Source organism: Mya arenaria, chromosome 9, assembly GCF_026914265.1.
Source record: "Mya arenaria isolate MELC-2E11 chromosome 9, ASM2691426v1".
In the NCBI taxonomy this organism is placed as follows: Eukaryota; Metazoa; Mollusca; class Bivalvia; order Myida; family Myidae; genus Mya; species Mya arenaria.
The window spans coordinates 24,813,693-24,830,558 of NC_069130.1; the positions used below are offsets into that span (position 1 = coordinate 24,813,693).

The 16,866-nt window shown below is 34.0% G+C and overlaps 1 pseudogene; it reads right to left on the minus strand.

Moving 5' to 3' along the window:
* Nucleotides 1–7,705: 7,705 nt before the first annotated feature.
* LOC128245876 (G-protein coupled receptor dmsr-1-like) lies at nt 7,706–8,925 on the minus strand (annotated as a pseudogene).
* Nucleotides 8,926–16,866: the final 7,941 nt, after the last annotated feature.

Sequence of the window (16,866 nt, forward strand, 5' to 3'; positions counted from 1 at the left end):
AAAGTGTAATTAATCAGTATATCCAGTTGTTATAAACAGTTAGCGTAATTTTCTTGGAACGCGCGATAATTTATCCCTGATTCAGATATCAATAAAGGACATGCGCTGTAACAATTCAAATTTTGTAACCTTCACGACGACGACATTATCCTTTTAAGACAGACAGACATAATTGTTTTTGTAGTCAACATGTTAATAACAGTTTCTTGACAAAACATGATATGCCTCAGATAATAATCTGTATGGTCACAATTATACATGGCGTTTTACAAGGAACATAATACGGAGTATGTAATAGTAATAAATGACAGGCAATCAAAATCAATTTGAACGCATTTTTCTAATAAATTGTGAATGTGAATATCATTCTTGGTTTTATTTGATTATCTGTAACCAGTCTTCATTTTATACAGTGTTGGTAGGTCAGTTGCTACAAAGGAATTTGATACACTTGGTAGAAATATAAAACCATTTCAAAGCAATTGTCCATTTCATAACTAGATACGGCATGTAAACCCGGGCAAAAACAAACAAGACCAGTTGCAAAATAAACCCTGATATTGCATAAAGATGCACTCTTAATCCCAAATAAAATTCACATCAATTAATAATATTGTTTTAATATTCCGAAACGAATGAATAAAGGTCGCAAACAAAGGTTCTTATGAAGGATACCGAGTTTTATTTGAAAGAAATGAGCATTAAAAACGGTACAATAGTAGACCTCAGTAAATATCTTTGCATTCACCAATCATTTAATATTTTTGCGCTTTCTTCTTTTAAATGCATGGTTATAATCTTGTTATTAGTAATCACTATTTTTTAAAAATGCATTATTTAGTCAGAAGTTAAAGGTTTATCAGTCAAACTGAATGTTGTTATACATGTGTATGTATTGATTTTAAAAAAGTGACACTTTGAAAGCACAAGGTTGAAACTACTTTACATTTATTACAATAAGTTCCCATTTGCTCTCATTACACTCATGTGAATGTTCATAAACTATCTGCTAAAGTATACTAACTCTCAGTCAGATTTTTCCTGCCTATTTTAGTGCTCACTTTCCGTTTCGCCTAATATTACAGAAATTACTTTACAATTATAAGGCCGATAAAGTTATTACTTTTAACCATGGGGAACATAGCTGTAAATGGTTTTCAGACATTCCATCGCGCTAATTGTGTAATTGCATGTTGAAAAGAGACCTCGCACAGCCCCAAGGGTATTGCATGATAGTGTGTTTTATTCATTGTCGGAGGTAATTACTTTCTTTTCTTTTGAGAATGTCGTAAGAACAATCAAGCCAAACCAGCATGAGAGTAGCATTATTTAATTCGATTCAATAGTTGATTATCACAATTATTTAAGTTTATCGCCTTTAATTTCATATTTAGTACAATAATCATAATCAAGAACTCAATAACACACCAAGATTTTAAAATATTTATTGTGCCTGTTAGGTATTTCACATTATGTGTATAAACAGAGTTTTCGCTACTCAGCTTGCTAGTAACTGTAAGTTATAATGTATTACAAAAATCGTGAACATATAAAGTTCATTCAACAGAGCTGAAATCGTTTGAATGACCAAAACAAAACAACATGTTTAAACAATTGATTTGAACATATTTTATCGTCTTTTGTCTTTCAACATGATCGGTATTTACAATATGGTATAGAGTATACAAAAAGCAAATGGGTTGGACGCAAGTTCTAACAACATTAGTAACGTCTTCCCCATTTAAACACTTATTTTAAGATAGTTTTCACTTTTGAGGTTCAATATTACGCAAGCTTAGTACATTTATCTAATGCAACATATGGAGCTGTAATTAGAAGTTGAGCAAATGCTACCAAATAGTTTTTATCAGATTTCCAGTCATTAAACGTTTCCATTTTTTCCTAAATTGTCTTTATACAAAAACAATATGATTATTTGTGTCAAAATAGTCTGTATTACCCAATCTATAATGTCTTGAAACATTAGACGTTTAATGTTTGCCTTTCCTACCCACTTTTGCACTGTTCAATACCTACTGGAATCAATAGAAAACGAAACACGCAATATGTTTATATAAATATTGGCGCTTCTTTACTGCGCATTTACTGTTGACGCAGCTAAAATTTTAAATCTCAAGTATGCGCCTTTAAACTACGGTGTTAACAGTGGATGCATTTTTCATTCAAAGCATGTGTTAAAGAATGAAATAAGGTCTGACTCCAATCTGGACACGTACGAATTGTTCAACAACTTTCTAAGGCTTCAAAGCACCAACTACATTGCAATCCTTTTACATAATTTGTGAAAACAATGATGATAGTGTCATTAAATATTCGCATACTCGAACATTATATTACAAATGTTGCAGTATTGACTGTGCCAGGACAGATACACAAACAGTTACCATTGACGATATGTTTACAGTTGTGTTATGTTTACGTTCTAGTAGCAAGTATTTCATGCGATGTCTGTTTGCTTGAGTATTGATTAAACGGAATCGTGGTTGAAGTTCGGGCTTTTTGGCTTGCCCGTTTATTTTCTATTTTTTTCTATACTTCTATTACATAAGATCAGTTTAAGGCGCTTTCTCGTCAGTTATTTTTTTTCAGATGATGCCTTTACCTAGCCGTCACTACTAGATGTGAATCTATGAGTCAAATTGATGTTTGTTTGTTGTAGTGTGTCATTGGCATATATACGATGTTGTCACTGATTTTTCATACAGTCTGCACCTACAAAAGTTGTCAATGCTGGGAAACGGATGATGTATAGGACTTTTTAACCCTCCAACCCTTCATACTGTAAAGTTGTTTCCCGGTATGTTCTACGGTTGTAACCTCATCATTTATTGATAAGGTGGTCCAACATTCATTGACAAGGTAACCCAACATTCATTGACAAGGTAACCCAACATTCATTGATAAGGCAAGCCAACATTCATTGATAATGTAACCCAACATTCTCTGACAAGGTAACCCAACATTCATTGATAAGGTAACCCAACATTCATTGACAAGGTAACCCAACATTCATTGATAAGGTAACCCAACATTCATTGACAAGGTAACCCAACATTCATTGACAAGGTAACCCAACATTCATTGACAAGGTAACCCAACATTCATTGACAAGGTAACCCAACATTCATTGACAAGGTAACCCAACATTCATTGCCAAGGTAACCCAACATTCATTGATAAGGTAACCCAACATTCATTGCCAAGGTAACCCAGCATTCATTGATAAGGTACCCCAACATTCATTGACAAGGTAACCCAACCTTCATTGATAAGGTAACCCAACACTCATTGATAATGTAACCACATAGTTAGTGTAAAGGTTACCAAACATTTATTGATAAGCAGTGTTATTTTATGCAAATTATTTGTTGTCTTTTAAAGTGTGCTAAATCTTTTGTCTTGATGATTTAACACAGAGTGATGATGTATATTTCATATGCTATGAAGCCATTTGCTTTATTATATGTGGTCGCACTGTATTTATTTTTCATTGCGATACTACTTATGAATCCCAACATATATGTTCTTCACAACAATCATGTTTTGCATGTGGGGACATGAGCCTTCCAATTAAGGTTATATCTGTTTGTCTGTTATATTTCGAGCCATTTTGATATTTGGATATATCCAGTATAATGAAAAGGAGCTTTGTGTCATAAACATGATACATAAATGCTAGGTTTAGTTTTTAAATTGTTTTATTGCATGTCAAAGCCTTATATATGCTCTACAGACAAAAGGGGTGTAAAAGGCCAAACCTTCCTTTAAAAATGTAAACATTAACCTTTCTGAATAACGAACTTTGTTTGGCATGTTCGACCATGATATGTTGTAGTCCCTGCAGGGATGATGTAGAGGACCACTGAACTACAAAGTCAAAGTTAAAAGTTTAAACATATCTGCACTGCAATTGTTGTTTTAATGATAAGTAGATAATGAACGTGACCATTTCTTGTTTGTTTATTTGTTTTGACCGAATTAAAGTACACATCGATCTGACTTATGTTATATTTCAAGACGATTTAAATTCAAAAACTACTGATTGTTATCCATGGAAGCGTGTTTGACTTTAAGAAGCCCATTTCTTGAATAAAACGTCAGCATAAAGACCTTATCTTTTTGCTTTATTTACAGACAAAATAATGTCAATGTAAGAAAAGTATAGTGCGAGCAGCAGGTCGGGAAAAAAACTAGCGGCTTGATTCACATTATTTGCTTGACATACTTACGACGACTTAAGCAAATTAATGGCATGTCTGATAATAATTACACCATATATATATTACCTGCACGATTAATCTATTTATAAAACATGCTGTTGAAATTAAAAATCGGTGTTGTTTTTCATAAAGTCACAGCATGAGATTTTACAAATGCACGTTCGGTATCTCACGCAAACAAGACAAATCTTCCCACAGCAAACTGGTGAAACATCAAGCTATTCAAATCATTGACAAAGAAGTGTTTAACAAAAGTACGACTAAGTGTATACTAGATGAATGTGATAGTAAAGGCACAACATAACAGGCCAAATTAAGGTCCCCGATGTACACATATGCATGTCAATTAGATGTTTTGATCCAATTATTGCAATGTTAAATTCCGAGGCCAGGTTACCAAATATAATTTTGGAACATTCGAAACGATATTGCATTCTGATTGAAGAGATTCGAAGTTTTGTTTCTCAAATTAGCTAATATCGGTGAATGGCCGTGAAATGACTGAATTTAATAACGTTTAAGAAAAATACAGCTTGTTATGGTTGTAATTGCATTGTCTGAATGTCGTTAACATCTATTTTCTCTACATGTGGAACGCTTTTCATATGTTGCCAATATAATATGGAGTCATCAAGCATAAAATATCACATCATTGTACATCGGAAAAGTTAAAATATTAAACGCATTCTCAACGTCAATCAATTCGTTCAGCGTCATTTCAAGTTCCAAATTGACAAGTAGCTGTTCTCTAAATGACGCTAAAATAGCTTAAACATATGTTCAACATTGAACCTTAATACGTGAATGAGGTACTCGAAACGCAGGCAACGTGTGGTGTCAGAAACTGTTATCTGCACAGTGTGTATGTATTTTCTGCCTTTGCGGAAACTCCATTTCATGTTTAGTAGTACAAACATGTTGTTACAAGCATGCATCATAAGCTCGATTTTGGGTAAAAAACGTGTATGAGATAGATTGTTTCTCATGCATATTTTGATAAATATATTGGAATGGGTGCAGTGTTTTTTATTTAGCTAATCATTAGTTTTCCTATTTTTGGCTCCTACCCCAAGAAATAACAATTGGGCTTTGATTAGTTTAGCCTGCTGTATTTTGGTGTATTACTTTTTTGTTTTAAGAGGGGGGGGGGCATCTGATGCGTCCCCGTCCTTCCTCTTAAATCCGCTCATAAATAAGGACTGCATTAGTCGTACTCTATCCCCTATTTCATTCACATGTCTCTAATAAGTCTTGGGGTAACGTTGAATGACAATGAAACCATAATTTAAAGATTCTGATATAATGAACATTAGTATAAGGATGCTGAATTCAGTTTATGTTCATTTTACCAGATCAAATTAACTACGTATTTAACATTAACACAATTTAAGCATAAGCAAAAATTATAATTAATACAATGCTTGTGCATGCAATCGCGTTAAGGAACGTAGAGGTATGTGTTTATTCGTATTTACTTAAACAATTTAAGATATATTTGGACAAAACTTAATTGTGTTAAAAAATATAAAATAACGACAAAAAATCATCCCCGATGGACCTATGGCTTTAAAATAAGCTGTGTGGTACTCAAATATGATTTACTTGGATAGAAGTTTCTCCTGTGGTCTAGACTTAATATGTGGCAACTGTAACTGAGCTGAGTTATCACCACGGCAATATGTTATATGGACTATATTATGTCTGTGCTGTAAGCTATCGTTAGTAAGGATTTTGCAAATTGCATACACTTTTATCCTAAAGTCTCGTTTCTAACAAAATGGTATGTGATGTAGACAATGCTATTATTATCAAACATAAACTGCACAGTTGTTTTTCCCAACAATATTTAGTCTTAGTGTCCATAACGTGGTTACTGACGTCATGACGCGCGTACTTCGCATGCGTATGACATTTTTCCAAAGTTTGAATCATTTGTTTTGGTAATGTTGTTTTTTATATATTTTGTAACGTTATCAATTTCATTGCATAAAATTAAATAATAATCAAACATGAACTTGACGTGTTGTTGACCGGAATCTTCCATGAAGGTTGAAAGGTTTTGCTTCCAGCACATGTACGGAAAAATGTCCGTTATGCAATTACAAATTAATGTACTACAAAACGTTTCAGCAATTACTTACGTCTTAAACAACAATTCTCTTAAATAGTTTTCACTATACAAAATATTGTACTTCTGTATATACAAATACAGCACATATTGCTTGTAATTTTATGTGTTCATACTTGCTTCATCGGTTTCCTTCTTGCATTATTCATCTGTGCTCAGAATGTATTATAACATGATAAATGAACCATTGGTGAAAGTACTTTCCCATAAATATGCTGACACGTCATGATTTCGATACCATTAATATGTTTTCATAATAAGACTTATTACATACGTATGCTCATTCTAAGACTGGATCCGGTTCAACATTTGTATGCATTAACTCGTATATAGGCAACAATTTAACAAGATGTTGCCAAGATTTATTTCGAAAACGTTTATGTGTGGAAAAACAGAAATCATACTTTCTGAAGCATTAATCACGCAATGCATACTACAGGGACAGACCAAGCATCCAAACAGGCATTTTATCCAGTTTTATTGCGCACGAATCAACAGCCGTCGCCAAAAAGACTACCAACAAGACAAATAAACTTTAGTTAAACTTTTCAAATAAATAACAAAACACTGTGCATCGATATTTCTCAAGGTAACCATCTTAAAACGGCAAACAGAACAACAGGGGTTTACAAAAGGTGTTTAACCATTCTTATGTAGTATTGATATTTAAGAGACTTTGCTGACCATGTATGACAGAACAATACTACTGCTGCTGCCGTTACTGTTGCTGTTTATGTTGCCGTTTCTTCCTCTTAGGAAAATCAATTATATAAATTATAATATATATTGATAATTAAGATTATTAAGATCCTTATATGATGAAGATGTTGCTTCTGCTGCTGCTGATGGTGGCGATGTTATTGGTGGGGATGATTGTAGTGGCGTAGGTGGTAAATGGTGCTGGTGCTGGTGCTGGTGCTGGTGCTGATGATAATGATGATGATGATGATGATAATGATGATGATGATGAAGATGATGATGATGATGATGATGATGATGATGATGATGATGATGATGATGATGATGACATCTTGAATGCTTTGCATATTGTATGCGTCGTTTTTGCGGTTTGTTTCCTGGAAAAAGGTAGGTCACACTGCGTGAAGAAAATAATTTATTTGTCAAATTACGAATGGTTCAGGGATAAAGGAGCGACAGGACTTACTGTAGAGTGACAGTTGCAAATCACTTTCTTCCAAAATGTATTTTACGAGAAAGATAAAGCGGAAATTTACTTCCGGTCGAAATCCTGGTCGATGAGGCAACGATTAATCAGTTGCTTTCACATGCATCCCATAAACGTACAACATTGAGTACTAAAACTACTGTATCCTAATCAGAGTCCTTCAGTTACTATAGAAGTGGTGACTGTTTGAAGTTTTCGACCCTCCAACATTTTCGGAAAATACTGACAAAATATAGAAATGAATGTGTCTCGAAATTGCTTACTCATAGTACAGTATAGTACAAAGTTAATTCCATTATTTATCAAGGCCAGGATATCCAACAAATCCCGTAATGGTGTATAAATGTGGTGAAAAAAGTCCTGTATGAGGCCGCTCAGTAAATTAATTATTCCTTATTCCTTGCGGCGTCTCAGTTACTAAAAATTGAATCAATACGATCAATAGCATCCGGGTTGTTCGCTGAAAACGCCGGGAACGTTTTGAAGACGTGGTCGAACCACCGATTGGCAGGGTTTCCCCATCCGTAACTGAGTTTTTGGTCATCATTTTCTTCCGGCGATTTTCATTATTTTGCATCGTCCGTACAAACAGAACACTAAATTGTGTCAACAAGAAACAAGGTAGTAGTTTAACCAAAGCCGCCTGTACCCAGAAATTAAACTTCTGCAGAACGACGTCACTGTGTGTACTGTTTCTGACATCAATCCGCCACAGCGAAGGATGCGACGTCATGTTTGATCAATTTGCTGGTGGTTCAATCGATTGTGACTTGAACTCGTATGAGATTGAATTTGGTATACATACGATCGTTAAAACAATTGCAACGCTGAGTACAGCCGTTTTTTTCACGTTGAATGTGACAGTATTGTGCTCCAATGCGCGGGAACCGAATAAACACATACCGGAACACGGCCAATGTAAAAGTAAGCCAAATTGATATATTGTAATATTACAATTACAATAGCGTAGGTCAAAGTATACTTGGTATTTGCCTCGGTATCGCGGTCCGGACTTGCCGATATTCCATGAATAACGTACATTTGTAAGGCAAACGAAAAATAAAACGCCATTGTTAATCCATCAGACACAGCAAGACCAGTTAGTATATTAATATTAGTTGAAGAAATCATGTTCTTCCTAGTCAGAACGATAATATTCAAAACATTCGTTAGTACACCAAAGACACATTCGATAGAGGATACGTTGCCATGTATAGGTTTGTAATAATTTTCAAACGTTTGTAATGCGGATGCTTCAGGAGCTCCCATGACGTAATTTCCCATTTACCACGCGTAAGGTTTGAATTTTCATAATCATAGAATATAAAATCGGTAGCATTGATATTGACATAATAACCACTTTCGCTCATAATACGCACACACGTGTTGTTTTTGAGCTGTTCAAAAGTATGAGCACTTTTCACGACAAGTTCAAATTAACCTTAACACCTGATAACCACAGTATCTCTAAGGTTCTGGAACGCCTCGTGTGTTAACAACCCAAGGTAAGCACAAAGACGAGCAGTCCTTTGGACGTTTCTGCAACGTCTATGACCTGAAGAAAAATCATAAAGTAAACATTTAATTGACATCAATTATTACATACAATATTAGAAACATCAAAATGATATTTAAAATTGAACATACTTTAAAGATAATATAATTAATATAATTAATATAATATTGCAAACTAATGCAAAACCTATACTTGATCGAATTGCATAAAAAGAAACATCGATATGACATGACGCTATACGAACCTGCTATAGATAATTATAACTGTTAAACAAATGAAAATAATTGATAGTCACATGATACTTTTCTGCCTACCCAACCTGATTTTAATATTTAGAAAAGGTTGACGAACAAATTTATGAACTAATCGGAGCACTGCAGTCATTTTCCTTCGAAACAACCTCAGATACAAATGGACTGGTTTCATGGTCAGAGTGTTTGACACTTAGTGGCTAGAAATCCTGCTATTGGAAGAGAGTTACCTTGGAACCACCATATCTTGTTTAAAAATATAACCATTGGTTTGAAAAAGCTTTATAATGTAGTAAAAGAAACATATTCACTGAAAGTTTGAAAATAACAGCCTTGGTTTAATGAGCGGTATCACCTTATCAAAGAACCATATTCCTCAAAACTACGGTTCACACATTAATATTAACATTCTATGTATGATAAAGCAGAAATCTGTACTAAAACCGCCATATACATTCAGAGTTTGAAATTACAGCCTCGGTTTGACTACACATTCAATATTGATATCCTGACCCTCCTCGATAGTTTACGTGGGTTCCCAAAATACATCTAGAGAAATAACCGATGATTGACGAAATGGAGAAATCTTATTTAACCTAAACAAATTTTCTCGATTCATTTGCATTACTTGAGCAACTAATGTGGCCCTGTTTGCTTTCGAATTACTATTGGTCTCTTGAGTGAAAGGGTGAAATTGGAACAATATTTATTAGTAAGGCGAATACATTATTTTACTTGGAATTCTATTATCTGTAATAGATTCAGGCACGCCAGGAGATTTGTAAATAAAACGGCACGTTCAGCTTGAAGGGAAATGCCATACATGGGGGCATAAACGACATGAGGGCAGCTGTATCAATTTGGTCTGTACTAAAATTCCTTACATAAAATGTTCAACGAGCAACTTCTAGATAGTAGAACTCAATTATGGTATCTGGTCCAATGATTACGAACACTCTCAGGTCGCTCGAGTTCATATTCAAGTGGCTCAACTGCAAATCTTCATATCATTGTATATTTCCTTCTTATCGAGTTGTGATGAAGACATTCGCTGATTTGTTTTCCATTCGGACGTTCACAATTATTTACAATATGTTTGTACAACTGGTTAATAAATATGATTCTTAGTATTATAATCAAAGTGTTTTTCTGAATTTGAGTCTAGACTTGGAAATGGGACAGTTTGTAAAAATGACCCACTGATTATTTACAGATAACAAAAAAGTTCTATGGAAGCTGCAGGGACAAGCCAAGTAGCTAAACATTTAGAAGAAGATCATGTTCAAATGAACAAGGTAAATACACAATTACCTTGTAAAAGCAAGTTTTCAATAAAGTTCAAATTTGTTATTTAATCTGATTTTTAACTCTATATTTCTGGCTAAAGAAGCTAGCTAGAAAATGGTTGAATATACGGGAAAGAACGGTCCCGTACATTTTGAATATACGGGCGTGTTCGGACCCGTATATCCACATGTACGGACCCCGTATATTAATACGTATACGGAACACCACGTGTACGGACTTCCGTATATCCATTCCCGTATCTTTGGATATACTGAGATATTTTAATTTCGAGAAAAAAGTGCAATATTTTATGTTATTTAGCGTGTTTTTGAATAAATACACATTTTATCCATAGAATGTTTTGACAAAATATAATGAATATACGGACCCCGTACATGCAACGTGTACGGGATGGATATACGGACCCCGTACATGCAACGTGTACGAGATGGATATAAGGACTCCGTACATGCAACGTATACGGGATGGATATACGGACACCGTACATGCAACGTATACGGGATGGATATACGGACACCGTACATGCAACGTATACGGGATGGATATACGGACCCCGTACATGCAACGTATACGGGATGGATATACGGACCCCGTACATGCAACGTGTACGGGATGAATATACGGACCCCGTACACGCAACGTGTACGGGATGGATATAAGACTCCGTGCACGCACCGTGTACGGGATGGATATACGGAGCCCGTACACGCAACGTGTACGGGATGGATATAGGACTCCGTACATGCAACATGTACGTGATTGGAATACGGACCCCGTACATTGATGAATGTACGGACCTTATACGGGATGGACAAAGAAAGGGTTTGACCGTGTTAGACACGATTGATAAGAAATAACAAATACATGCTGTTTTTTATAAAACATTATTTATAGACATAGGAAAAACTACTATTTATATAAATTCATAAGATTTAAAAATATCATGTTTGAGTAATCAATGTTTAATGTCATTCTTGATCTGCCTTAACATAATCATTTCAATGTGGCATTTGCTCAAACAAAATGTTGTATGATTAAAATTCCACTGCCTTGTCAACGATTTATACAGGCTGTTAAAACAAACGTCCAGAAAACATAACACAACTAATATGAGTTCCATTCCGCGATTTCTTGGCTTCAGGCATTAGGTCAAATTGCGCAAGGACATCAGGTCACTGAAAAACTTTTTTATACAGACGCAACAAGCTTGTGGTGCATTTGAAATGCAGATTTGATATAATACAGCAATATGGCAAATTCATCACCATGAAGTTAGAAAACCCCGTGATAGAAAGACCATTAGAAAATGTGACACAACCTATATATGTCTAAGTCTAGACTTGTTAAAAATGCACTCTCAAAGCATTAAAAAGTGTAATCTTTGGCAGTTTTTTAGCAAATGACTGTGATCTTTGTGCTTGAATTGAAGGAATTTATACAAAAGTTAGCTAAATCTGAGCAAAATATTTTATGTCAAACGGTCAATCTGAGAGAGTGCAGCTCTAAAAAAATCAATTAGTCCATTCCCAGATGTGATGATAATATATAAACCTAAATTTGTGTTGTACATGACATTTCTATGAAAAATTGTCAATGTATGCCAACTAATATTTAATCAAAGTAAATTCAATACACAGCTTGTATTAATTTATAAAGGCATACATATTTATTATTTTGTTTCCCCTCAAAATTGTACCAGCGAGCCAAAAATTGTCTAATGTCAAAATGTCAAACCTTTTAGATTGCCATCTGATGTGCATTTATTCTAATTAAAAGATATTTTAAGCTCACAATGCTGTCCCTAATTAAAATACCAAACCCACATTTCATCAGAATTAAAGTTAATCCGGTTGTTCAATGGTTCACGTTCGAATTATAAATACCTATGCACGGTTCATAGACATAATAACTAACTAATAATCGGTGTCCCATCAAAAAATAAATAACAATTATATCTTATAATATGCTAGCTCGTAGTCTTACCTCATTATTGTTGGGTATTCTTCCTTGTTGCTATTTCGCTCATGTAATGACACAGATGATATCGATTCTCGCGCTTTCTGCATCCCGCTGTTACGATTGGCTATTGATTATACGCTCTTGATTGGTTGAATGACCAGCAGCTAAATATTGGCTGAAACTTACGCATTTCTTGAAAATTTAAACTGAATATTAAAATTGTTTTATTTACTATTATTATTATTATTATTATTATTATTATTATTATTATTATTATTATTATTATTATTATTATTATTATTATATCAGCGTAAATTGAAATTATTATAGTCGCATAAATATGCATAGCAAAAAAGAAAAATTGATGTTGTATGGCTAAAAGCCAAATTAAGCTGATCTGAGACAAAACGTAAATAAGTAAAAATGGTCAAACTTAAGAGATTGCAACTTTAAAGATAGGGCATCTTTATTGCAACTCCCTCTTGGATGGGTAAGAGTCAACCGCTATCAATGAAAATCATGCAAACTTGAAATTAATAATTATTGTTCTTGATTTTAATAAGTATTCAGTCTAATTTCTTCAATAACAGATGCCTTTTATTTTATATATGACATCAGAGCGGATTTTATCAGCATTCTTCAAGTCAGTTGTCACAATTGTTTAAATACAATAATTAGTGAGATAAGGAAGCTGACTATTTATATATATGTATTAATTTTTCATATGTATTTATTTTTCATTATTTCTATTTATATTTTATTCGGTTATTAAATTTCCCGCAGTCTGTCGAATTAATAAATAAGATTTAGAATTTGTGTGTTTTAGTTGTATTTCGTATAGTTTTATGACCCACTGGCCATGTGGTTTTTCAAAGCAAATGATCATGTCACTAATTGACATAACGCGCGCTGTCAGTCAAACTAGCCGGCCAATACCCGACCGACCAATCAGCGTCCAAATAAGGCGTGGCTTATCAGTCGCCCTTTGCTATCCGCCATGACCTCCGACAATCTGCACTTCAGTAGTATGATACTTTTTTTTCTAAATATTTATTACAAATGAGTTCTTATGATTGAGAGAAAGATTAAACAAATAACGAGAGCCAAAAACACTGACATTAACACAATTACATTGATTTTGATTTCCTCTGCATTTCTTTTACATACATAATAATAAATGAGTATTAAAACTGCACTCTCACAGACTGACCGTTTTGAATACTTTTTTGTCTTGGAATGAGCCAATTTTGCGTAATATTCTGAAAATCAATGATATAAAACTACTGACAAATGATCAGATCACAATTGTTCATATTTAGGTTTGAAAATTGATGTTTTATGGCTAAAAGCGTTACAATAATACTAACGTTTAAAAAAAACCTAAATATTTCGGCAGTTTTCAAAACAGTTGAGATCTGTTATACTGTAGGGTGTCTTATATGACTGAAATGAAGGCATTGATGCCAAATTCATCAGGTGAGAACAAACTTAAAAAAAATGTTAAAATTGTCAATCTTTAAAGAGCATCTTCATTTCAACTCCCTCATACTCCCTCATACCAATGTGAGGATTAGAGTAAGCTGCTTTTAATGAAAAGGAAGTTCATAATAGGAATCAAACTATGAAGAAAGTAAGCTAACAATTAGAGCCATTTTCAATAAAATTAAGATCAAAACAAATCTGGTTTCTTCAAAATTATATCTTAATGCAATTTTAATAAAATGCAATTAGAAAACTTGAAATTGATGAATATTTTTGTTGTGTTTAATAAGTAAACTGTAATCTTTTGACGCCTAATCTTAGATATGATCTTCTTTTATCAGCATTCATCAAAGCAGATGTCACAAATAATATAAAATCGTTTGAATACAATTTTAAGTGAGATAAACCTGCTGGATATTTATTTACTTATTTTATTCATTTATTTATTTACCATTATTCAATTCATGCATAATATGAAAATAATATTTTGCGCAGCTTGTCGATGAAATTAATTAATAATTTTAATAATTCGTGTTTCGTAGATTTATGACCCACTGGCCATGTAGTTATGAAAACAAGTGATCTCCGCGCGACATGCACTAATTGAAAAGGCCATAAAAGTACCCGAGAAAAAGACAGTGATGACACTTCTTAATTGTATTAGGTGCCACCTTTCAATATAAAAACAGCATATATTAGTTATGCACCCAATTTCTTCGGTCACCCATAGATTGAAACAGTCGTCTGTGGACTTATCTGAAAATGTATTAGTTAATTCCTACGATTTACTAGAAGTGATATAACCTTATGTGTTTATATAAACGAGGGAACCGATGTTTCAAACGACCCGATTTTCAATTCTCCAGTCTGTTATTAAATATATTTCAGTGTATTTTAAGTTTGAAGTCGTCTGTTTACTAAGACACCGATTATGTGTTGCGTTGTGGAAATCGCTTATATGTTCAAAGGCAGTCGTATACTATATGTATACTAAATATAAATTTTAAAAGAAATATCAATTAATTAATAAATATAAATTTTATTTTTACAAAACTGCCATATTGCAAAGCAAAGTGGCAAGTAGGAATTATTTTCATAGATTCCGATGATGGATCGACATGGTAGTGTTTATTCATAATCTTATTACTCATTTACATTTCTCACAATTAACTTCTCATGATTATCATCTCAAATGCCCATATCAACTAATATCGGTCATGCGTTAACAGTAATAAACGGTTTTTTACACCTTATCAAATTGAGTTTCAACTGTCATTGCAATTTTTACAACTTGCAAAAAATTTAACACCTAGCAAATGTTTGTTTATTTTGGAACACGCGTTCGGGAAAAGTGTGAAATTAAGACCTCGAGGGAGCCATAAGGTTATGTGCACGATTTGTATACTTGGGACCGAGGATATTGCTCGACTGCTCGACATAATTAGGTTTCGATGAAGCGTGGGTATATTCTATATGAAAATAGAAGGAAAAAGTTCGGGACCAAGCTCCGACCTCGAGGAAACGCCGGTTCTCGAACGACCGCTTGTTCGAGGGAACGCAGTTTCACTGTAAGTCCTAACATTTAGGAGTGAGCCCCTACACTCATAACCTATATGCCCCATTGGTATATTCAGCATATACCGGGAAACTAAACACTAAGCATGTACGGGAAACACAACATGCCCGTGTATCCGTTTTGTACGGGTAATGTTACTTGTATATTTCCGAACATCCATAATATGCGGGATTTGTACACGCCAGTATATTCATCATGTACGGGGAACTAAACATCCCCGGGCCCTAGCCGTGCATTTATCCACCCAGCATTGCCAAATTCAATTATTTTGTATCATATAGATGTCATTGTAATTTCTTTAACGGCTGTTAAAACACATAAAAGCGTTAATATTTCTACAAAACGCGACTGCTGTTACTCTGAAACACGGAAAAACGAATAAGTCAATGGTATATGTAATACATGTTGACCGTATCATATAGCTGTCAAATGTAACACCACTCAGCATTGTCAAATCTTATTATTATGTATCATAAAGATATTCTTGTTTCTCAAAGTAACACGGAAAAATGTATACACGTCAATGGTATAGATGTTGTTCGTATAATATATGCTGTCAAATGATAACATTTCCAAACTTTTTTTGCAACATGGGTGTACGGGAAAAAGTACATTTACGTATATCAATAGTGTACGGGAATTGATACTTTTCCGTGCACTCAACGTGTACGGGAACTTGTATATTTCCGTACATCCATAATATTCGGGATTTGTACACGCCCGTATATTCGTCGTTTACGGGAATTGTTACTATTCCGTACACTCACCGTGTACGGGAACTGGTATATTTCCGTACATCCATAATATACGGGAATTGTACACGCCCGTATATTCATCGTGTACGGGAATGGTATAATCCCGTATTTTCAAAGTGTACGGAGACCGTACATGCCCGTACACTTAAGGTATACGGAGATGTACGGTACCATACATCCATCAAAATAGTAAAAGTACCAGTCGTTAGTCAAATGACTCAGCATTGTCGTATTCAATTATTTTTTAGTATTCAGACCTCTTTCTTATTCCACAAAAAGCAGTCAACACCGATTAAAGCATTAAATTTTCTACAAATGTGATTTTTACTAACACCTTCCAATTTTCCTAAATACAGTGATTTTTTTAAGTCAATGGTAAAAATGTTGTTTATATTATACATGTTGTCAAAGTAAACACGAAGAGACCTAATTTGATTACAAAATTCATGTTTTTATTATAACAT